The sequence below is a fragment of the Rhipicephalus microplus genome, chromosome 9 (genome assembly GCF_043290135.1).
Source record: "Rhipicephalus microplus isolate Deutch F79 chromosome 9, USDA_Rmic, whole genome shotgun sequence".
NCBI classification, from domain to species: Eukaryota; Metazoa; Arthropoda; class Arachnida; order Ixodida; family Ixodidae; genus Rhipicephalus; species Rhipicephalus microplus.
In genome coordinates, this window is record NC_134708.1 from 71,641,777 (window position 1) to 71,660,415 (window position 18,639).

The 18,639-nt window shown below is 46.9% G+C and overlaps 1 protein-coding gene and 50 non-coding genes across 51 annotated transcripts in view; 1 reads left to right on the forward strand and 50 right to left on the reverse strand.

Annotated features, from left to right (window-relative positions):
* The window catches only part of TRNAQ-CUG (transfer RNA glutamine (anticodon CUG)), a 72-nt gene extending 54 nt beyond the window's left edge, over window positions 1–18 (reverse strand). The window contains exon 1 of the tRNA in view: window positions 1–18. This exon is cut by the window's left edge and continues 54 nt beyond it. This is a non-coding gene — a tRNA (tRNA-Gln).
* Window positions 1–18,639, forward strand: part of LOC119163260 (N-acyl-phosphatidylethanolamine-hydrolyzing phospholipase D) — a 92,816-nt gene that overhangs the window by 35,299 nt on the left and 38,878 nt on the right. The window lies entirely within an intron of this gene.
* TRNAE-UUC (transfer RNA glutamic acid (anticodon UUC)) lies at window positions 25–96 on the reverse strand. Its single transcript has one exon. It is a non-coding gene; the product is annotated as a tRNA-Glu (tRNA).
* Window positions 169–240, reverse strand: TRNAQ-CUG (transfer RNA glutamine (anticodon CUG)). The gene has a single exon. It is a non-coding gene; the product is annotated as a tRNA-Gln (tRNA).
* TRNAQ-CUG (transfer RNA glutamine (anticodon CUG)) lies at window positions 9,478–9,549 on the reverse strand. The gene has a single exon. It is a non-coding gene; the product is annotated as a tRNA-Gln (tRNA).
* On the reverse strand, window positions 9,701–9,772 carry TRNAQ-CUG (transfer RNA glutamine (anticodon CUG)). The gene has a single exon. It is a non-coding gene; the product is annotated as a tRNA-Gln (tRNA).
* TRNAE-CUC (transfer RNA glutamic acid (anticodon CUC)) lies at window positions 9,779–9,850 on the reverse strand. Its single transcript has one exon. It is a non-coding gene; the product is annotated as a tRNA-Glu (tRNA).
* Window positions 9,924–9,995, reverse strand: TRNAQ-CUG (transfer RNA glutamine (anticodon CUG)). The gene has a single exon. It is a non-coding gene; the product is annotated as a tRNA-Gln (tRNA).
* Window positions 10,002–10,073, reverse strand: TRNAE-CUC (transfer RNA glutamic acid (anticodon CUC)). The gene has a single exon. It is a non-coding gene; the product is annotated as a tRNA-Glu (tRNA).
* Window positions 10,147–10,218, reverse strand: TRNAQ-CUG (transfer RNA glutamine (anticodon CUG)). The gene has a single exon. It is a non-coding gene; the product is annotated as a tRNA-Gln (tRNA).
* On the reverse strand, window positions 10,225–10,296 carry TRNAE-CUC (transfer RNA glutamic acid (anticodon CUC)). The gene has a single exon. It is a non-coding gene; the product is annotated as a tRNA-Glu (tRNA).
* TRNAQ-CUG (transfer RNA glutamine (anticodon CUG)) lies at window positions 10,370–10,441 on the reverse strand. Its single transcript has one exon. It is a non-coding gene; the product is annotated as a tRNA-Gln (tRNA).
* TRNAE-CUC (transfer RNA glutamic acid (anticodon CUC)) lies at window positions 10,448–10,519 on the reverse strand. The gene has a single exon. It is a non-coding gene; the product is annotated as a tRNA-Glu (tRNA).
* On the reverse strand, window positions 10,593–10,664 carry TRNAQ-CUG (transfer RNA glutamine (anticodon CUG)). The gene has a single exon. It is a non-coding gene; the product is annotated as a tRNA-Gln (tRNA).
* On the reverse strand, window positions 10,671–10,742 carry TRNAE-CUC (transfer RNA glutamic acid (anticodon CUC)). Its single transcript has one exon. It is a non-coding gene; the product is annotated as a tRNA-Glu (tRNA).
* TRNAQ-CUG (transfer RNA glutamine (anticodon CUG)) lies at window positions 10,816–10,887 on the reverse strand. The gene has a single exon. It is a non-coding gene; the product is annotated as a tRNA-Gln (tRNA).
* TRNAE-CUC (transfer RNA glutamic acid (anticodon CUC)) lies at window positions 10,894–10,965 on the reverse strand. Its single transcript has one exon. It is a non-coding gene; the product is annotated as a tRNA-Glu (tRNA).
* On the reverse strand, window positions 11,039–11,110 carry TRNAQ-CUG (transfer RNA glutamine (anticodon CUG)). The gene has a single exon. It is a non-coding gene; the product is annotated as a tRNA-Gln (tRNA).
* TRNAE-CUC (transfer RNA glutamic acid (anticodon CUC)) lies at window positions 11,117–11,188 on the reverse strand. Its single transcript has one exon. It is a non-coding gene; the product is annotated as a tRNA-Glu (tRNA).
* Window positions 11,262–11,333, reverse strand: TRNAQ-CUG (transfer RNA glutamine (anticodon CUG)). Its single transcript has one exon. It is a non-coding gene; the product is annotated as a tRNA-Gln (tRNA).
* Window positions 11,340–11,411, reverse strand: TRNAE-CUC (transfer RNA glutamic acid (anticodon CUC)). Its single transcript has one exon. It is a non-coding gene; the product is annotated as a tRNA-Glu (tRNA).
* On the reverse strand, window positions 11,485–11,556 carry TRNAQ-CUG (transfer RNA glutamine (anticodon CUG)). The gene has a single exon. It is a non-coding gene; the product is annotated as a tRNA-Gln (tRNA).
* Window positions 11,563–11,634, reverse strand: TRNAE-CUC (transfer RNA glutamic acid (anticodon CUC)). Its single transcript has one exon. It is a non-coding gene; the product is annotated as a tRNA-Glu (tRNA).
* Window positions 11,708–11,779, reverse strand: TRNAQ-CUG (transfer RNA glutamine (anticodon CUG)). Its single transcript has one exon. It is a non-coding gene; the product is annotated as a tRNA-Gln (tRNA).
* Window positions 11,786–11,857, reverse strand: TRNAE-CUC (transfer RNA glutamic acid (anticodon CUC)). Its single transcript has one exon. It is a non-coding gene; the product is annotated as a tRNA-Glu (tRNA).
* TRNAQ-CUG (transfer RNA glutamine (anticodon CUG)) lies at window positions 11,931–12,002 on the reverse strand. Its single transcript has one exon. It is a non-coding gene; the product is annotated as a tRNA-Gln (tRNA).
* TRNAE-CUC (transfer RNA glutamic acid (anticodon CUC)) lies at window positions 12,009–12,080 on the reverse strand. The gene has a single exon. It is a non-coding gene; the product is annotated as a tRNA-Glu (tRNA).
* TRNAQ-CUG (transfer RNA glutamine (anticodon CUG)) lies at window positions 12,154–12,225 on the reverse strand. Its single transcript has one exon. It is a non-coding gene; the product is annotated as a tRNA-Gln (tRNA).
* On the reverse strand, window positions 12,232–12,303 carry TRNAE-CUC (transfer RNA glutamic acid (anticodon CUC)). The gene has a single exon. It is a non-coding gene; the product is annotated as a tRNA-Glu (tRNA).
* Window positions 12,377–12,448, reverse strand: TRNAQ-CUG (transfer RNA glutamine (anticodon CUG)). The gene has a single exon. It is a non-coding gene; the product is annotated as a tRNA-Gln (tRNA).
* Window positions 12,455–12,526, reverse strand: TRNAE-CUC (transfer RNA glutamic acid (anticodon CUC)). The gene has a single exon. It is a non-coding gene; the product is annotated as a tRNA-Glu (tRNA).
* Window positions 12,600–12,671, reverse strand: TRNAQ-CUG (transfer RNA glutamine (anticodon CUG)). Its single transcript has one exon. It is a non-coding gene; the product is annotated as a tRNA-Gln (tRNA).
* On the reverse strand, window positions 12,678–12,749 carry TRNAE-CUC (transfer RNA glutamic acid (anticodon CUC)). Its single transcript has one exon. It is a non-coding gene; the product is annotated as a tRNA-Glu (tRNA).
* Window positions 12,823–12,894, reverse strand: TRNAQ-CUG (transfer RNA glutamine (anticodon CUG)). The gene has a single exon. It is a non-coding gene; the product is annotated as a tRNA-Gln (tRNA).
* On the reverse strand, window positions 12,901–12,972 carry TRNAE-CUC (transfer RNA glutamic acid (anticodon CUC)). Its single transcript has one exon. It is a non-coding gene; the product is annotated as a tRNA-Glu (tRNA).
* Window positions 13,046–13,117, reverse strand: TRNAQ-CUG (transfer RNA glutamine (anticodon CUG)). The gene has a single exon. It is a non-coding gene; the product is annotated as a tRNA-Gln (tRNA).
* TRNAE-CUC (transfer RNA glutamic acid (anticodon CUC)) lies at window positions 13,124–13,195 on the reverse strand. The gene has a single exon. It is a non-coding gene; the product is annotated as a tRNA-Glu (tRNA).
* Window positions 13,269–13,340, reverse strand: TRNAQ-CUG (transfer RNA glutamine (anticodon CUG)). Its single transcript has one exon. It is a non-coding gene; the product is annotated as a tRNA-Gln (tRNA).
* On the reverse strand, window positions 13,347–13,418 carry TRNAE-CUC (transfer RNA glutamic acid (anticodon CUC)). The gene has a single exon. It is a non-coding gene; the product is annotated as a tRNA-Glu (tRNA).
* On the reverse strand, window positions 13,492–13,563 carry TRNAQ-CUG (transfer RNA glutamine (anticodon CUG)). Its single transcript has one exon. It is a non-coding gene; the product is annotated as a tRNA-Gln (tRNA).
* On the reverse strand, window positions 13,570–13,641 carry TRNAE-CUC (transfer RNA glutamic acid (anticodon CUC)). Its single transcript has one exon. It is a non-coding gene; the product is annotated as a tRNA-Glu (tRNA).
* TRNAQ-CUG (transfer RNA glutamine (anticodon CUG)) lies at window positions 13,715–13,786 on the reverse strand. The gene has a single exon. It is a non-coding gene; the product is annotated as a tRNA-Gln (tRNA).
* Window positions 13,793–13,864, reverse strand: TRNAE-CUC (transfer RNA glutamic acid (anticodon CUC)). The gene has a single exon. It is a non-coding gene; the product is annotated as a tRNA-Glu (tRNA).
* TRNAQ-CUG (transfer RNA glutamine (anticodon CUG)) lies at window positions 13,938–14,009 on the reverse strand. The gene has a single exon. It is a non-coding gene; the product is annotated as a tRNA-Gln (tRNA).
* TRNAE-CUC (transfer RNA glutamic acid (anticodon CUC)) lies at window positions 14,016–14,087 on the reverse strand. The gene has a single exon. It is a non-coding gene; the product is annotated as a tRNA-Glu (tRNA).
* On the reverse strand, window positions 14,161–14,232 carry TRNAQ-CUG (transfer RNA glutamine (anticodon CUG)). The gene has a single exon. It is a non-coding gene; the product is annotated as a tRNA-Gln (tRNA).
* On the reverse strand, window positions 14,239–14,310 carry TRNAE-CUC (transfer RNA glutamic acid (anticodon CUC)). Its single transcript has one exon. It is a non-coding gene; the product is annotated as a tRNA-Glu (tRNA).
* Window positions 14,384–14,455, reverse strand: TRNAQ-CUG (transfer RNA glutamine (anticodon CUG)). The gene has a single exon. It is a non-coding gene; the product is annotated as a tRNA-Gln (tRNA).
* On the reverse strand, window positions 14,462–14,533 carry TRNAE-CUC (transfer RNA glutamic acid (anticodon CUC)). Its single transcript has one exon. It is a non-coding gene; the product is annotated as a tRNA-Glu (tRNA).
* TRNAQ-CUG (transfer RNA glutamine (anticodon CUG)) lies at window positions 14,607–14,678 on the reverse strand. The gene has a single exon. It is a non-coding gene; the product is annotated as a tRNA-Gln (tRNA).
* On the reverse strand, window positions 18,275–18,346 carry TRNAQ-CUG (transfer RNA glutamine (anticodon CUG)). The gene has a single exon. It is a non-coding gene; the product is annotated as a tRNA-Gln (tRNA).

The window sequence follows — 18,639 nt, forward strand, 5'->3', positions numbered from 1 at the left end:
CCGTTACACCATGAGACCGAACACTTCCGACGCCGGGAATCGAACCCGGGCCTTCTGGGTGAAAGCCAGATAGCCTAGCCACTAGACCACGCCGGAGATGGATGACACGCGTGCAAAGGGGCTTTCGCTCAGGAAAAACAGCCGTGCTTGACAACGAAAAAAAAATACAGGTCTCACCGAGATTTGAACTCGGATCGCTGGATTCAGAGTCCAGAGTGCTAACCGTTACACCATGAGACCGAACACTTCCGACGCCGGGAATCGAACCCGGGCTTTCTGGGTGAAAGCCAGATATCCTAGCCACTATACCCCGCGACAACTTTCTGTGGCAGCACAGCCAAGGCTACAGAGCCGAAGCACGCTTGTCTTACTGCGCCACAGCATGTACTCCCTCAACGAAAACGTTTGTATACTGTTCTGGGTAACTAAGATTTTACCATTCGTCACTTACATTTTTCGCGGATTTATTTTTTAATTAGTGAATAAAAACGTTGCGCAGTAGAAAAAATGTCGTTTCTCGCTCTCTCAGGTTTTTTGGCTTCCGTCGCCTTTTTACCTCACCGCATTCCTCACTGTCAAAGATGGCGTCCGCCGGTTACAGCTCGTCAACGTCGCTTACGGAGGAAACACCGCCGCGTGCCGCGAGTCCACCAGCTGCGCAGCCGTACCAGGCGTTGTCAAATCAAAAGCTGTCCGTACAGGCCAAGAAGGTGGCGTACAACGTTTACGCGCAAGTAAGGAAAAGCAGCGAAACGCGAGCAAACGTGAGCCGAAACGCGAGCAATTTTTAATAATTGTGACACGAGCCGAGTTTCGCTGCATTCGCCGCGCTTCACTGCAGATGACATGCTTCATTTTTGTTGTTTATTCTTCCAGACCCATATACTACCTTGACGAAACCTGGGTCAACGCCGGACACACAAAGGATAAAGTATGCGCTGGTGAAATCGAAACCGAAACACCCGTCGAAGCGGTCGGACTACTTGGCGCAGTAGCACATGTGCATAAGCTCCGCCCACGTAGCCTTGGCCGTGCTGCCACAGAAAGTTGTCGCCGGGTATAGACCACGCCGGAGATAAAGGACACGCGTGCAAAGCTGCTTTCGCTCAGTAAAAATAGCCATGCTATGCGAGAAAAAAAAAAAGGTCTTCTGACGCCGGTAATCGAACACGGGCCTTCCGGATGAGAGCCAGGTATACTAGCCAATAGACCACGCCAGTTTTTTTATTGTTTTGTTTATTACTTGTTTTACTTTACAAGAGTTCAGACAGAAACATGAATGGGAAAATACACTTGTACCAAAATTTGATCCTAAGTGCTCAAAATAATTTTTTTTTTCAAGTTGCACAATTCCTCTATATTGTTAACCAGCTGGGAGGTGGTTCTTCTTGTTTATACAGCTCAGTGATATACCGCATACTCAGTATGAATTTCTCCAGGACAGGACGTTTGTTCTGGTCAAGATGTCCGTAAGCCATTGTGGTCTGCCAGATGCTGTGAAGGCTAATTAACATAACCATGTCGTATGGTAACCATGTCGTATGGTCCTCATTATCAACACAAAGAAAACGAATTCCAAGGCTTGTAATGGGGATATGTTTTTTTAATGTTCTTTGAAGGATGTCCCACTGAAAAACAGCGTCTCTGCGATGAATAAATACATGGTCTAAAGTCTCTGGTGTTTTACTAAGTTAACAATTGGTCGTCCATGGTACATCGATTCCCTTGTTTGATAGCCACTGCTTGACGGGGAGAGTCTCAGAATGCAATTTAAAAAGTTTTTGCCCTTGCTTTCGTTTACATCTTTTTGAGCCTTTTTCCAAATGTCCTGTCCGGATCTTTCATTGAACACAGATCTGTGCAAAGGTGTTGGTATCAAGACATCACGGAGATCCCTGTACAGATTTTTCCGCTCAATGGTGACAAGATTTTCTAGCGAAAAACGAACTTTCAAAATCTCAAAAGACTGTATAACTTCTCTCAAAAATCCAGTCAGATATCAGCTCATATTACTGTTTGTATACACAATAAAATCCGAGATGCGCGAGGACAGCCTTACTTTTATCACTGTTTGCAGAAACTTGTTTCTTTGATCGCGAAGGAAAAAAAAACAACAACAGAAGACTCGTCTAATAAATAAATGACATAAGCCGACTCCGCCATTGCTAACGGACTGGAATAAATTAGACCAGCTTGTAGGTTTCCACGGCGATATCCACACTAATACAGCAGAGATCCTGAGAAGTTTCTGCACATTGACGCGTGTCATACAAATAACTTGCATGACGTACAAAATTTTGGATATCAAACACATGTTGCATACCGAGGCACGCGCGAATATAGACAAATCCCGACCACCGCATACATTTGTTGTTTTTTTTGCCTGTGTTTCTGTTTCCCATTTTCAGTAGTCTGCGTTTTCCCGATGGCTGCCCATGGGTACCGAGGTACTTTATGGGTTTGCTTTCCCATCTACGTTAAAGGCCAACTCCGGTGATTTTTCGAGGTCAGTGGATCTCAACGAAATTCACTGAGTACGTTCAATTACACGTTTGCGCCACTCGTGCCGAATTGCAGGCTTAAGAGTTTCGCAGATTCATTTCAAATGAATTTTATAGCTTGCCCCAAAATGCTCACCTCGCTTGTTAGAATTAATGGCGAAATTGTGTGTGTGACGTTGAGTTTTGTATGGCGGAAGCGACGGAGCTGATGTGCCACTGCAGCGTCCGCTTCTCTGCTGTGGATTGGGTGGGTTTGGCCGGCGCTTCCTTGATTGAGCGTGCGATTTTCTTTTCCGTGCTGGTGGGCGTGTGATAGGTGCCAAGCGGTGTCGAGTTGTGAGCCACGCACGATTCGCCATATATTCACCGTAACAGTGTAAACGTTTTAGCCGATCGCCACGCACGGCCTGAACAGGTAGTGCCATCTAGCGGGTATTATGTGCAGTCAGGCAGCTTCCGGCAGCGTCAGGTAAATCTTCACGTCGAACGTAAAAGCGCATTCGGTTGGGTTTCAGTTGTGGTATGGCAGTTTTTCGGTAATTAAAAATTATTTTCAATTTTTTTTCGACTTTAGGTGATTGGGACCGTAAGGAGAGGGCCTAAGGAACGCAAAGCGCCATTATCATGACATGGTAAAAAAATCGCCGGGGTTTGCCTTTAGGGTACACCTCGGGTCTCACATCCCTACTGCCGCACCAAAAGCCAGTTGTTTTGTGCCAGTTAATTACACTGCCCGTAATGCCACAAAATTTATTTGCCAGGTGAACGACTTCACATACACTCTGTCTATCTTGGCAGAGTACTGCCACGTCGCAAGCATATGCAAGTAATTTTATCTCCGTGTTCTGTAACCGCGAGAGCCATGCACACTCGATTTTTGAATTATTGACAAGCAAAAGGGCTCTAGGGACATGGCAAATTGTAATGCTGAGGCCGCGCATCCCTGTCTCATAGAACTCCGTATTTCAATTTCTTCACTCAGCTGCTCATCGACTATCAACTGCGTCACACACTGCGATTACGTAGTTTTCAAACCATCCAAAATTACGTCACCAACTTCCACATGCTTTAACGCACTGAACAATACTTCGTGGGAGACACGGTCAAAAGCTTTCTGTAAATCTAACTGCGTGATCTATATTCGTTCTTCAAAGGCATCACAAATCTCTCGTACACTTATTATTATACGTATGTTCGTTGTGATGCTGCGACCCTTTATGCCACATGCCTGATGTGTCCCTACAATCTTTTCAATGATGTTCTGGAATCTCCTGGCTAAAAACTTTATGAATATTTTATAATCAGTGTTCGAAAGACTAATAGATCGATATAATCTTACAGAATAAAAAGTGCTGCTATCATCTGTCTTCGGAATCAGGGCACTATGTGCCTGCGTGAAAGAGTTTGTTCTCTTTGTATGCTTCTACGATAACTTCGTATAGCGCAATTGTATGTCTTCTTCATAAACCTTATAAAACTCCGCCCCAATTCCATCTGGGATGGGCGTCTTTCCTGTAAGTAGGTCATCAATAGCTTTTTTTTATATTTCCTGTCACGCTGATAGAAGCCCCTAATCTTTCTCGTGTATCGGCGTCAAGCTTGGGCATGATATCAAGAAAGACGTCAATAATTTCTGTGGCCATCGGCACTTGTTTTCCGAATAAATCGCGATAATGTTCCACAAGCGCGTCCATTATCTGACCTTTTTCATTCGTCAGTCTGTTATTGCGCATTATTTTTCTGATTTATTTTTTGTGCGTATTTCCTTTCGTCACCCAAAGCTCGCTATTGTGGGTGGCTCGCCCATCCAAAGTTTTCCACTTCTAGCTCTTATTATAGCGCCTTTGTGTAAAATCTCCAGTTGGTTTTTAGTATCTTTGATTCCATTGGTAAAGAAGGCGGGTTCCACAGTTTCTACCTGCAAGAGCACCTGTAATTGCCTTCGCATGTTCCTTTCCACCTGTTTCTTCTTAAGTTTATTCTTAGTAGATAATTCTGTCGCATTCATTTTAACCTCTTGCTTGAAAGTTTCCCACTTCATTTCCCAGTCACCCTTTGATGACTGTAGAGTTTCGTGAGGGCTTCGGTTACATCTTTACCATAAGACTCATCTTTCAAGACATGATTGTTTAGTTTCCACAAGTTCCAGTTAAATTTCGGAGTCCTGTCTTTAGCGCCAAGTGTGAAACTAATCACACAGGGGTCGCTGAAAGACACTGGTGTAACAACATATTCATCACAGCACATAATAAGGCCCAGCGAGATGTACGCTCTGTTTAAACGTGCGTGGCTGAGACCCTTAAAGTGCGTAAACTGAACACTGCAATTAGACATACATAAACCAACATCTTCCAGGCCATTTTCCGCAATGACTTCATTTAAGAACACTGCGCTTTTATCACACGACTGGCCCCGCTTAGAACGGTCCTCCTTTCCACACCCGCAGTTAAAAATCACCAAATAGCACTACATATTTGTCACATTCCAGTGAATTACTTATTTCTTCAAAGACCAATTTCATTTCACTGTCTTGGTTCGGCGCATAAACGCATATGATACACCAATCGAAATTCAATAATGAAAAATAACACACTTCGTAGCATCCGTTATCGCTGCTTGCTACACTTCTTTCAACAGCGCCTATCAATCGTCGTATGAAGGGAGCCCATCCTCCTGATAAGCCATCAGCATGGGATACACAGATTTTATACATTGAGCGAAAAGGAACCGTCATATGATCAGTATCTTTCTCTGACGATATTTTAGTTTCCTGTACAGCAATCACATCCAAGTAATGCTCCGAAAACAGTCTACTCAACTGGTACTGCCGCCTTCTTGAAGCTAACCCACGTACATTTAAGCTGTCAAATCGCACTGCTCTTTCAAGTTTCAGTTTTTAGGGGCGAAGCTCCTTACAGCGGCACCCATTCGTCCCCCGTAGTATGTAACAAGTATAAAATTTTGACCTCCAAGGTGGTGCCGGTTAGAGACTTCTTCTGTGCGTTGTTGAACAATAAAAAAATAGTGCTCAATGTAGATGTCAATGGCTGCTAATGGGGATTTAAAGACAGGAGCATTCGGCTTTCAGTTAACGCGCAGGCTGCGATCACCATTAGCAGCCACTGGCATGTACATTGAGCAATATCTGACAAGAAAGGGTTGCTACGTTATACTCGCTGGGTGTAACCTCCTTAGCTTTAGAAAGGTTTAGCGAGCGTTGAGCCGCAGTGCCATGAATACAATGAACTTGTATATACCATGAATGAACTCGAGGTGGTTAAAAATGGGAAGTAGATACGAAGCGCAAGCCGTAAGAAAGTAAAAGCCGAATTCTCCGCCTCTCATTTCCCAGTAGCAGCCACTGGCATGTACATTGAGCACTATCTGACTGAAAAAGTTTGCTACGTCATACTCGCTGGGCGTAACCTTCTTGGCTTTCGAAAGGTTTAGTGAGCGTTCGGCCGCAGTGCCATGAATACAGTGAACTAGTATATACCATGAACTCGAGGTGGTTAAAGGTGGGAAGTGGTCCCGAAGCGCAAGCCGTAAGAAAGTGTGCGTGTGCCACCTCTCGTTTAGTCCTTGGAATGTCCGCTGGATGGCGGTGCTTCTATATGGGGAATATATGATGAAAAGATGCGAGACGGTGGTACTTGGAGTGTTGAATAGATGGACGAACGGACACATAGACAGATGCATGGATGGACGCATGAACCGACGCAGGGGCGGCTGCATGGAAGAACGCAGGGACGGACGCACGAACAGACGCACGCACGGACGGGCTGATGGACGCATGGACGGTCACACTGACGGACGCATGGACGGACGTAAGCAAGAACGAATGGACGGACGAATTCTTCGCCCCACTCTCCATCATTCACTCCGTGGATATGTTGCAATTTTTTTAAGGTACAAGTATATAGATGCTTACCACACCATCTTAGCTGAATTCCACCTTCTTAGTCGTCCGGTGCATCTTCTTGGGAGAAGGCGGCACGTAATGCGTCATCAAGAAACCAGTTTTCCCGCCCTCTTTTCCCCTTCGGTGATATTAGGCTTGACCGACAGTCGCTGCCTCCGAAAGAGAGCAGCGTTCGGTGGCGGTTCTTGATTGCTTGCATCAGTTGATTCTGATGAGGCTGCGTCTCGGTCGTTTTCCTCCCGTACCTGGTTCCTCTGCGCCGTGCCACCCCATGTCACCACCATCGGCAGATTCCTGGACAGTTTTAGTAGATGATTCGCTCTCATCTGTTGCAGCGGTAGCGTCCTTTGAATCATCGGTCTCCTTGGCGCTCGCCAATAATTCTACGGCCGAGTGCACACGCGCACGTTCAGTTGATTTTGGTGATTCTTTCCCTTGCATCACGCCTCCTGTACTGAATGTTTTTGCCGCAGAAGCCACCTGTTATTTCACCGATGCATCCGCGACAGGTTGCACTCCCCAACTGCCAGTTGACCTTGGTAGTTTTTCTTCTGCAATCGCGCAATGCCTGCTGCACTGGGTGTTTTTCCTTCAGAAGCCGTTTTTCATTTCACCGATTCTTCTGCTTCGGCCTCGTCCATAGTGAGCTGGGATTTATCCATACTACCGGTGTTCAGAGTAGCTGCCGCATACGTCTTCGTGCAGTTCGCCGAGGCGTGTCCAAAACGCTTGCAGGTGTCACACCGCGGGACTCGACAGTCCCTCCTAATGTGGCCAATCTGCTGGCAGCGCAAACACCGCGGCGCTCTTCCGGGTGCCAGAGTAAGTGCGAGCTCTCCTCCAAATCCTAACTGGTGGGGTACATCGTCCAGCGTAACGCCATCGTTTAGCCGGAGCGTCACGGTTCTCGTCATGCATGTACTCTGCTGCGTGTACACTCTTTGAAAAAAGGTAGTAGTACGTGCTAACTTTGGGGTAGTAATGGTTTGTCACACATGTTAAAACTCTCGTAGTAAACGCGGTTAGTAACGGCGAGGGTAGTTAGTAACTACCTTTGCTGTTAATTCCAGCATTTAGTAACTGTTACTACTTTTAAAGGATTCAAGGAAAGAAGTAGTAACCGACACTACCTTGTTCATTCATTTTGGTATATAATTTTTTCATTGCTGATCTTGGCCAAACAGTGTCTCATTACTACACAACTTCGGGTAATGTAGCGTGGTGGGCCATCAATGCGATGAACACATAAACCTAACAAGTTCACTACTTTTTTACGCAAACAATGCGAAGTAAGCGTGGGGTATATGTAGCCCGACTCGACAGGTGCTAGTCTGACACAGGGGAGCATTTGTGTTTTAGGATGAATATTAACAAATGTGAACCTAAACCGTTACAATATACTACCTGGTTACGTGTGTTCAAGGACGTAGCACAAGGCTTTAATTCTGATTTCCTTATGAAAATTATACGTAATATCTATTTATTATAAAATGGTCAGAAAACGGCAATATGTACAGTGGCCGTAACAAGATATCGAACTCATCATCAGTGCATTTGAATGATTCACATGGCTAATATTTCAGTGGTTAAAAGGTTACGCGCACAAAAACAATAATATTTGGAAACACGCCGCTGTATAATAATTGTGACCACCCATCCGGGCTAATTGTGACCGTCTGGTTATTTTGATCCGCCGGTCTTGATTTGCCCCAATTTAGTAAGTTTGATGTAATTGTCTATTACAAAGCGTGTAACACTTGCTTATGGTTCGTGAATTTGTACTTCTCCGTTTCGACAATATCACAATGACGTTTACATATGTAGGTGGCGTAATTTTAAACAAAATGTATTTTCTTGATCTATATTGGATATCTTCTGCGTCATTTTTTCGTTAAATGATGATACGTCGATACGATTCCTCTTATAGATGAGCAGAATAGGAATCGCACACTATTTTCGATAAGATAGTCAACAGCCGTGTCGCAAAAAGGTAGTAACAGGGCAAAAAAGTAGTAACGGCTGCAATTACTACCTTTTTCATTCCAGTTACAACTGTTTACTAACGTAGGTAGTAAACAGGTCGCAAAAAATAGCAATGGTTGCAGTTAGTAACTGTTTACTAACGTAGGTAGTAAACAGGTAGCAAAAGAGTAGTAAATGTCCAAGTAACGTAGTAGCCGCTGCAGTTGCTACCTATTTGCTTGCAGTTCCTACCCTCTCTTTAACTTTTCTTGAAGAGTGTCGCCGTCGATTCACCACTTATACGTCAAGCACCGTCCCGTAAGGGGTCAATGCATTTCGTACGTCTTCTTCTTGAACGTGTTAAAGACACCAATGCAGCTTCAGAAGAACGTCGCGGTGGCTTAATTGGGTCTATTAACGTGTATTTGAGGCCTCTTACAGCAATTGCGGCTCAGGTAACAGTTTTATCACACCTTCAGTACTTCTGCTCGTCACCTCCCACACGTGGTTTTTTTTGGTATACGCCGAGCGCAAGAACCTCGGTGGAGCGGAACACGCCGACAAAGTGGCTCGCGAAAGTCTTCCGCGTCATAAGGTCTTCCTTTTACATCCTCATGCAGAAAAAAAGTGCTCTGAACCACATATCCATTCGGCAGAGGAGCAAAATGACAGCATATTACTGGGGCATTCCAATCCTGGAACCGCGGCAAAGCTGAGCCACCAATGCCCCTCCTACGGAGGTCATGACATACACGTCCGAACGCTTTTGCGACCAGAAGCGGACTCACAAGACCACGCCGGAGATGGAGAGCAAGCATGCAAAGCCGCTTCCGCTCAGTAGGAATAGTCGTGCTCGGCGAGAAAAAAAAGGGTCTCACCGAGATTTGACCTCGGATCGCTGGATTCAGAGTCCACAGTGCTAACGGTTACACCATGAGACCGAACACTTCTGATGCCGAGAATCGAACGCGGGCCTCCTGGGTGAGAGCCAGGTATCCTAGCCACTAAACCACGCCGAAGATGGAACATACGCGTGCAAAGCGGCTTCCGCTGAGTAAAAACAGCCGTGCTTGGCGAGAAAAAAAATTATATAGGTCTCACCGAGATTTGAACTCGGATCGCTGGATTCAGAGTCCAGAGTGCTAACCGTTACACCACGAGACCGACCACTTACGACGCAGCGAATCGACCCCGGGCCACCTGGGTGAGAGCCATGTATCGTAGCCACTAGACCACGCCGGAGATGAAGGGCAAATATGCAAAGCGGCTTCCGCTGAGTGAAAACAGCCATGCTCAGCGAGAAAAAAAATTATATAGGTCTCACCGAGATTTGAACTCGGATCGCTGGATTCAGAGTCCAGAGTGCTAACCGTTACACCATGAGACCGAACACTTCCGACGCCGGGAATCCAACCCGGGCCTCCTGGGTGAGAGCCAGGTATCCTAGCCACTAGACCACGCCGGAGATGGAGGACACGCGTGCAAAGCGGGTTTCGCTCAATAAAAACAGCCATGCTTGGCGAGAAAAAAAATTATATAGGTCTCACCGAGATTTGAACTCGGATCGCTGGATTCAGAGTCCAGAGTGCTAACCGTTACACCATGAGACCGAACACTTCCGACGCCGGGAATCGAACCCGGGCCTCCTGGGTGAGAGCCAGGTATCCTAGCCACTAGACCACGCCGGAGATGGAGGACACGCGTGCAAAGCGGGTTTCGCTCAATAAAAACAGCCATGCTTGGCGAGAAAAAAAATTATATAGGTCTCACCGAGATTTGAACTCCGATCGCTGGATTCAGAGTCCAGAGTGCTAACCGTTACACCATGAGACCGAACACTTCCGACGCCGGGAATCCAACCCGGGCCTCCTGGGTGAGAGCCAGGTATCCTAGCCACTAGACCACGCCGGAGATGGAGGACACGCGTGCAAAGCGGGTTTCGCTCAATAAAAACAGCCATGCTTGGCGAGAAAAAAAATTATATAGGTCTCACCGAGATTTGAACTCGGATCGCTGGATTCAGAGTCCAGAGTGCTAACCGTTACACCATGAGACCGAACACTTCCGACGCCGGGAATCGAACCCGGGCCTCCTGGGTGAGAGCCAGGTATCCTAGCCACTAGACCACGCCGGAGATGGAGGACACGCGTGCAAAGCGGGTTTCGCTCAATAAAAACAGCCATGCTTGGCGAGAAAAAAAATTATATAGGTCTCACCGAGATTTGAACTCGGATCGCTGGATTCAGAGTCCAGAGTGCTAACCGTTACACCGTGAGACCGAACACTTTCGACGCCGGGAATCGAACCCGGGCCTCCTGGGTGAGAGCCAGGTATCCTAGCCACTAGACCACGCCGGAGATGGAGGACACGCGTGCAAAGCGGGTTTCGCTCAATAAAAACAGCCATGCTTGGCGAGAAAAAAATATATATAGGTCTCACCGAGATTTGAACTCGGATCGCTGGATTCAGAGTCCAGAGTGCTAACCGTTACACCATGAGACCGAACACTTCCGACGCCGGGAATCGAACCCGGGCCTCCTGGGTGAGAGCCAGGTATCCTAGCCACTAGACCACGCCGGAGATGGAGGACACGCGTGCAAAGCGGGTTTCGCTCAATAAAAACAGCCATGCTTGGCGAGAAAAAAAATTATATAGGTCTCACCGAGATTTGAACTCGGATCGCTGGATTCAGAGTCCAGAGTGCTAACCGTTACACCATGAGACCGAACACTTCCGACGCCGGGAATCGAACCCGGGCCTCCTGGGTGAGAGCCAGGTATCCTAGCCACTAGACCACGCCGGAGATGGAGGACACGCGTGCAAAGCGGGTTTCGCTCAATAAAAACAGCCATGCTTGGCGAGAAAAAAAATTATATAGGTCTCACCGAGATTTGAACTCGGATCGCTGGATTCAGAGTCCAGAGTGCTAACCGTTACACCATGAGACCGAACACTTCCGACGCCGGGAATCGAACCAGGGCCTCCTGGGTGAGAGCCAGGTATCCTAGCCACTAGACCACGCCGGAGATGGAGGACACGCGTGCAAAGCGGGTTTCGCTCAATAAAAACAGCCATGCTTGGCGAGAAAAAAAATTATATAGGTCTCTCCGAGATTTGAACTCGGATCGCTGGATTCAGAGTCCAGAGTGCTAACCGTTACACCATGAGACCGAACACTTCCGACGCCGGGAATCGAACCCGGGCCTCCTGGGTGAGAGCCAGGTATCCTAGCCACTAGACCACGCCGGAGATGGAGGACACGCGTGCAAAGCGGGTTTCGCTCAATAAAAACAGCCATGCTTGGCGAGAAAAAAAATTATATAGGTCTCACCGAGATTTGAACTCGGATCGCTGGATTCAGAGTCCAGAGTGCTAACCGTTACACCATGAGACCGAACACTTCCGACACCGGGAATCGAACCCGGGCCTCCTGGGTGAGAGCCAGGTATCCTAGCCACTAGACCACGCCGGAGATGGAGGACACGCGTGCAAAGCGGGTTTCGCTCAATAAAAACAGCCATGCTTGGCGAGAAAAAAAATTATATAGGTCTCACCGAGATTTGAACTCGGATCGCTGGATTCAGAGTCCAGAGTGCTAACCGTTACACCATGAGACCGAACACTTCCGACGCCGGGAATCGAACCCGGGCCTCCTGGGTGAGAGCCAGGTATCCTAGCCACTAGACCACGCCGGAGATGGAGGACACGCGTGCATAGCGGGTTTCGCTCAATAAAAACAGCCATGCTTGGCGAGAAAAAAAATTATATAGGTCTCACCGAGATTTGAACTCGGATCGCTGGATTCAGAGTCCAGAGTGCTAACCGTTACACCATGAGACCGAACACTTCCGACGCCGGGAATCGAACCCGGGCCTCCTGGGTGAGAGCCAGGTATCCTAGCCACTAGACCACGCCGGAGATGGAGGACACGCGTGCAAAGCGGGTTTCGCTCAATAAAAACAGCCATGCTTGGCGAGAAAAAAAATTATATAGGTCTCACCGAGATTTGAACTCGGATCGCTGGATTCAGAGTCCAGAGTGCTAACCGTTACACCATGAGACCGAACACTTCCGACGCCGGGAATCGAACCAGGGCCTCCTGGGTGAGAGCCAGGTATCCTAGCCACTAGACCACGCCGGAGATGGAGGATACGCGTGCAAAGCGGGTTTCGCTCAATAAAAACAGCCATGCTTGGCGAGAAAAAAAATTATATAGGTCTCTCCGAGATTTGAACTCGGATCGCTGGATTCAGAGTCCAGAGTGCTAACCGTTACACCATGAGACCGAACACTTCCGACGCCGGGAATCGAACCCGGGCCTCCTGGGTGAGAGCCAGGTATCCTAGCCACTAGACCACGCCGGAGATGGAGGACACGCGTGCAAAGCGGGTTTCGCTCAATAAAAACAGCCATGCTTGGCGAGAAAAAAAATTATATAGGTCTCACCGAGATTTGAACTCGGATCGCTGGATTCAGAGTCCAGAGTGCTAACCGTTACACCATGAGACCGAACACTTCCGACGCCGGGAATCGAACCCGGGCCTCCTGGGTGAGAGCCAGGTATCCTAGCCACTAGACCACGCCGGAGATGGAGGACACGCGTGCAAAGCGGGTTTCGCTCAATAAAAACAGCCATGCTTGGCGAGAAAAAAAATTATATAGGTCTCACCGAGATTTGAACTCGGATCGCTGGATTCAGAGTCCAGAGTGCTAACCGTTACACCATGAGACCGAACACTTCCGACGCCGGGAATCGAACCCGGGCCTCCTGGGTGAGAGCCAGGTATCCTAGCCACTAGACCACGCCGGAGATGGAGGACACGCGTGCAAAGCGGGTTTCGCTCAATAAAAACAGCCATGCTTGGCGAGAAAAAAAATTATATAGGTCTCACCGAGATTTGAACTCGGATCGCTGGATTCAGAGTCCAGAGTGCTAACCGTTACACCATGAGACCGAACACTTCCGACGCCGGGAATCGAACCCGGGCCTCCTGGGTGAGAGCCAGGTATCCTAGCCACTAGACCACGCCGGAGATGGAGGACACGCGTGCAAAGCGGGTTTCGCTCAATAAAAACAGCCATGCTTGGCGAGAAAAAAAATTATATAGGTCTCACCGAGATTTGAACTCGGATCGCTGGATTCAGAGTCCAGAGTGCTAACCGTTACACCATGAGACCGAACACTTCCGACGCCGTGAATCGAACCCGGGCCTCCTGGGTGAGAGCCAGGTATCCTAGCCACTAGACCACGCCGGAGATGGAGGACACGCGTGCAAAGCGGGTTTCGCTCAATAAAAACAGCCATGCTTGGCGAGAAAAAAAATTATATAGGTCTCACCGAGATTTGAACTCGGATCGCTGGATTCAGAGTCCAGAGTGCTAACCGTTACACCATGAGACCGAACACTTCCGACGCCGGGAATCGAACCCGGGCCTCCTGGGTGAGAGCCAGGTATCCTAGCCACTAGACCACGCCGGAGATGGAGGACACGCGTGCAAAGCGGGTTTCGCTCAATAAAAACAGCCATGCTTGGCGAGAAAAAAAATTATATAGGTCTCACCGAGATTTGAACTCGGATCGCTGGATTCAGAGTCCAGAGTGCTAACCGTTACACCATGAGACCGAACACTTCCGACGCCGGGAATCGAACCCGGGCCTCCTGGGTGAGAGCCAGGTATCCTAGCCACTAGACCACGCCGGAGATGGAGGACACGCGTGCAAAGCGGGTTTCGCTCAATAAAAACAGCCATGCTTGGCGAGAAAAAAAATTATATAGGTCTCACCGAGATTTGAACTCGGATCGCTGGATTCAGAGTCCAGAGTGCTAACCGTTACACCATGAGACCGAACACTTCCGACGCCGGGAATCGAACCCAGGCCTCCTGGGTGAGAGCCAGGTATCCTAGCCACTAGACCACGCCGGAGATGGAGGACACGCGTGCAAAGCGGGTTTCGCTCAATAAAAACAGCCATGCTTGGCGAGAAAAAAAATTATATAGGTCTCACCGAGATTTGAACTCGGATCGCTGGATTCAGAGTCCAGAGTGCTAACCGTTACACCATGAGACCGAACACTTCCGACGCCGGGAATCGAACCCGGGCCTCCTGGGTGAGAGCCAGGTATCCTAGCCACTAGACCACGCCGGAGATGGAGGACACGCGTGCAAAGCGGGTTTCGCTCAATAAAAACAGCCGTGCTTGGCGAGAAAAAAAATTATATAGGTCTCACCGAGATTTGAACTCGGATCGCTGGATTCAGAGTCCAGAGTGCTAACTGTTACACCATGAGACCGAACACTTCCGACGCCGGGAATCGAACCCGGGCCTCCAGGGTGAGAGCCAGGTATCCTAGCCACTAGACCACGCTGTTTTTTTTTCTTTATGCCTTGCATATCATGACTGTTCACATTTTACATATTTACATATTGGTCCAAATTCAACTGCGTCACAAAATACACCCACAGAATTCATTGAGGTACCATCAGCTCTTGGCTGACTATTAATCAATACTTGGGCATTCGTAACAATCGCTCAATGCACTCAATTCAGTCTGGCACATCCTCTTGGCTTTTCAGCATTTCAAGAAAATGGCACACAGATTTTCAAAAATATTGGCGCACAGCTAGCACTTCTACATCCGCGTTTTCAAAGGCACATCGGGTTTTCCATATACTGTGCAGGCCCAGAAGCATGATAAGATCATAAGATACACCTGCCTCGTTTTTAACCTAAAGAAAACGGATGCCATGTGCACTTAACGGTAATTCTTTTTTCAAGGTTCTTTGCAGTATGTCCCAGAAAAAGACCCCGCTCCAGCAATCTATAAACACGTGTTCAATTGTTTCCGGTTTATTACACAAGTGGCAATTTGTGCTCCATGGCACGAATATTCTCTTCTCCTGTAACCACGTTTTAACTGGTAAGGTACCAGTATGTAATTTAAAGAAAATGTTTTGACCCCGGGCGCTACAAGCATTCTTTTAACACGTTTCAGAACATCCTGTCCTGGGCCTGCACAATATAGCTGACGGTACAATGGAACAGGCAGTAAAACATCGACAAGGTCTCTATACAATTTTTTACGTGGTACTTCAGCCAGATACTCTAACGAAAATCTCACTGACAAAAAGCGGAAGACGAAACAACTTCTTTTAAATACCCTTGTATTGGTCCTTGCATATTTGATGATGATACGAGAAATCCCGGCAGCACTCTAGATAACCTTAGTTGTATAACAGTTCTCAAAAAGGGGTCATCTACATCACGCAGAAAAAGGAAACGATTGACAAGTTGTCTTATGTTCAAATGAACTGTTCCGAGCCCGCCATCTCTAACTTTTCTGGACAGGTTTGTGCGGCTTGATCTTTCCCATACGGAGCTCCATATGAAAATTGCAAATACTCTGTGTATTTTCTGTGCACTTATTCTACTGCAGTGCAAAACCTTAATTACGTACCACAGCTTGCTCACCAGCAACAAGTTGCATGTTGTGGCCCGTGCGAATATCGAAATACCCCAACCTTTCCATTTTTCTACATCATTGCGCAATGCCTGTGTTTCTTTTTTCCAATATGGTTCACTGTCATGATAGAACTCCAGCGGCACTCCTAAATACTTTACTGGTGTTTCCTGCCATTTAATGTTTAGAAATACTCTTGGCGTGACGTCCCATTCCCCATGCCAGAAGCCAAGGCACTTATCCCAGTTCACGGCACTACCACTCGCCTGGCAAAAAGTTTTCACGGCATTTACAGCATGCATTATACTCTCATAATTTGTACCTAAAACTGCAATGTCGTCTGCGTATGCAAAAAGGCTAACTTCAGCTTCATGCAATTTAAAGCCGCTTATTGCAGCGTTACTAATTACACTTAAACAGAAAGGCTCAATAAAAATAGCAAAAAGCAGGGGCGATAGTGGACACCCCTGTCTCACTGACCGCAGCACGGGTATACGCTCACCCGCAGTTTTATTTATTACCGATCTCGTCGTGCATCCCGTGTAAGCCATGCGCACTCCTTCGCTAATCAAACTCCCTACGTTAATGTGCTCAAGTAATGAAAGGAGCACGTCGTGCGGCACGCGATCAAATGCCTTTTCGAGGTCAATTTGAAGCATGGCAACATTGAGATGCATAGCGTCACAACTTTCTAGGATTGATCGTGCATGTTTATGTTGGTCATTATTTTCCTTCCCTTTATGCCACAAGTTGTGGGGCCCAATCAGTTTTGTCATAACTGTCTGGAGTATTCTGGCCAATATTTTCATCAATATTTTATAGTCAACATTAGTTAGGGTAATTGGTCTATATGCAGTAACACTTCTTAACTTCGCGTGATCTTCTGTTTTAGGTATTAAGACCGTGTGGGCTGACAAAAACGATGGTGGAAGTTGTTTACACTTAAAAGGCTCGTTAAATACCTCCCTCAAAATAGGTGAAACTACGTGTTTGAATTCCTTGTACACTGCAGCACTAAGGCCATCTGGTCTTGGAGACTTACCATTGTTTAACTTATCAATTGCTTTTTCAACTTCTCGCTCTGTTATAGGCAATTCTAAAATTTTCTTTCTTTCGTCATCAAGTCTTGGCATTAATGAAATGAAATCGCTATTAAAACGTTCTGCGTGTACACTGGTTGGTGTGAATAACTCTTTGTAATATTCGAAAAAAGCACCGGATATTGCTTCTTTCGTATGGCACCTTGTTCCTTTAGATTCTATTTCTCTTGATTTCATTCTTACAGGCATGTCTCTTCTCAGCTCCAAGAGCTCGTTTTGTTGGCATTTCTCCCGCTACCAAGTTTTCTGCTCGAGCTCGAATCAATGCTCCACGATAACGTTCTTGGTCTATCAACTCTAGCTTCTGTTTAGTTATGCTTATCTCCTCTGAAAATGTTCCGGCGTGAGTACATTCATCCGCTACTAACTGTTGCAAGCTTTCACGCAAACGCACTTCAAGTTCTTTTTCAGCATGTCTCAGGATACTGGCTCTTTCAAGTGCTTTCAGTTTAATGGTCTGTTTAAATATTTCCCACTTATGTCCCCAGGATTCAAGTGTTCTATTTGCTAAGTCTTCTATGCCCTCTAGAAAAATCCGATTAATCTCTTCATCCTTTAGTAGTTTTACATTAAATTTCCAGAGGTCCCAAGAGAAATGTTTGTTATTCCTTTTATGTTTACCCATTGAGAATAAAACCAAACAATGATCACTAAACGTAACAGGTGTAACTCTGTAATCATGGCACGAAGAAATGATTTCGGAAGACACATATACTCTGTCAAGTCTAGCATGGCTTGAACGCTTAAAGTGGGTAAACATAACCCCTTTTCCACTGCAAAGACATTCACCCACGTCCACTAGCTGAGCTTTCGCCACCATATCGATTAGAATGGCAGTGCTTAAATTTCTGTATGGCCTGGAACTTGATTTATCTATACTCGAACAAACGCAGTTGAAATCCCCGGCCAAAATTAGTTTACGTTCACATTTCAAGTACACATCAAGTTTTTCAAAAAACTCCTTTCGATCTTGAATCACAGTGGGTGCGTACACACAGATTACTCTCCATTTTTCTCTTGGTAGGGATAAATCACATATAATAAAACGACCCGCCTCGGAGGTAGTTACAGACTCCACTTTCGCATTAAGGCTCTACCGAATTAACAAGAGGCCACCTGCAGATGTACCCACCGCGTGACAAACGCACATATCAAACAGTCTCGTGAAAGGCTGCACCATTCGCTCAGCGTGCTCTTCACTCTCTACTTTAGTTTCCTGTAATGCGACGATGTCTAGCCACTATAGACCACGCCGAAGATGGAGGACACGCGTGCAAACCGGCTTTCGCTCAGTAAAAATAGCCGTGCTTGGCGAGAAAAAAAAAATAAAGGTCTCACCGAGATTTGAACTCGTATCGCTGGATTCAGAGTCCAGAGTGCTAACCGTTACACCATGAGACCGAACACTTCCGACGCCGGGAATCAAACCAGGGCCTCCTGCGTGAGAGCCAGGTATCCTAGCCACTAGACCACGCCGGAGATGGAGGGCACGCGTGCAAAGTGGCTTTCGCTCAGTAAAAATAGCCGTGCTTGGCGAGAAAAATAATAAAGGTCTCACCGATATTTGAACTCGGATCGCTAGATTGAGAGTCCAGAGGGCTAACCGTTATACTATAAGACTCTTTTACCCTTTGCTTGCTGCTTTTGTCAAGACACTTCACATTGGAATATCTTTGAAGTCAACACTTTACATG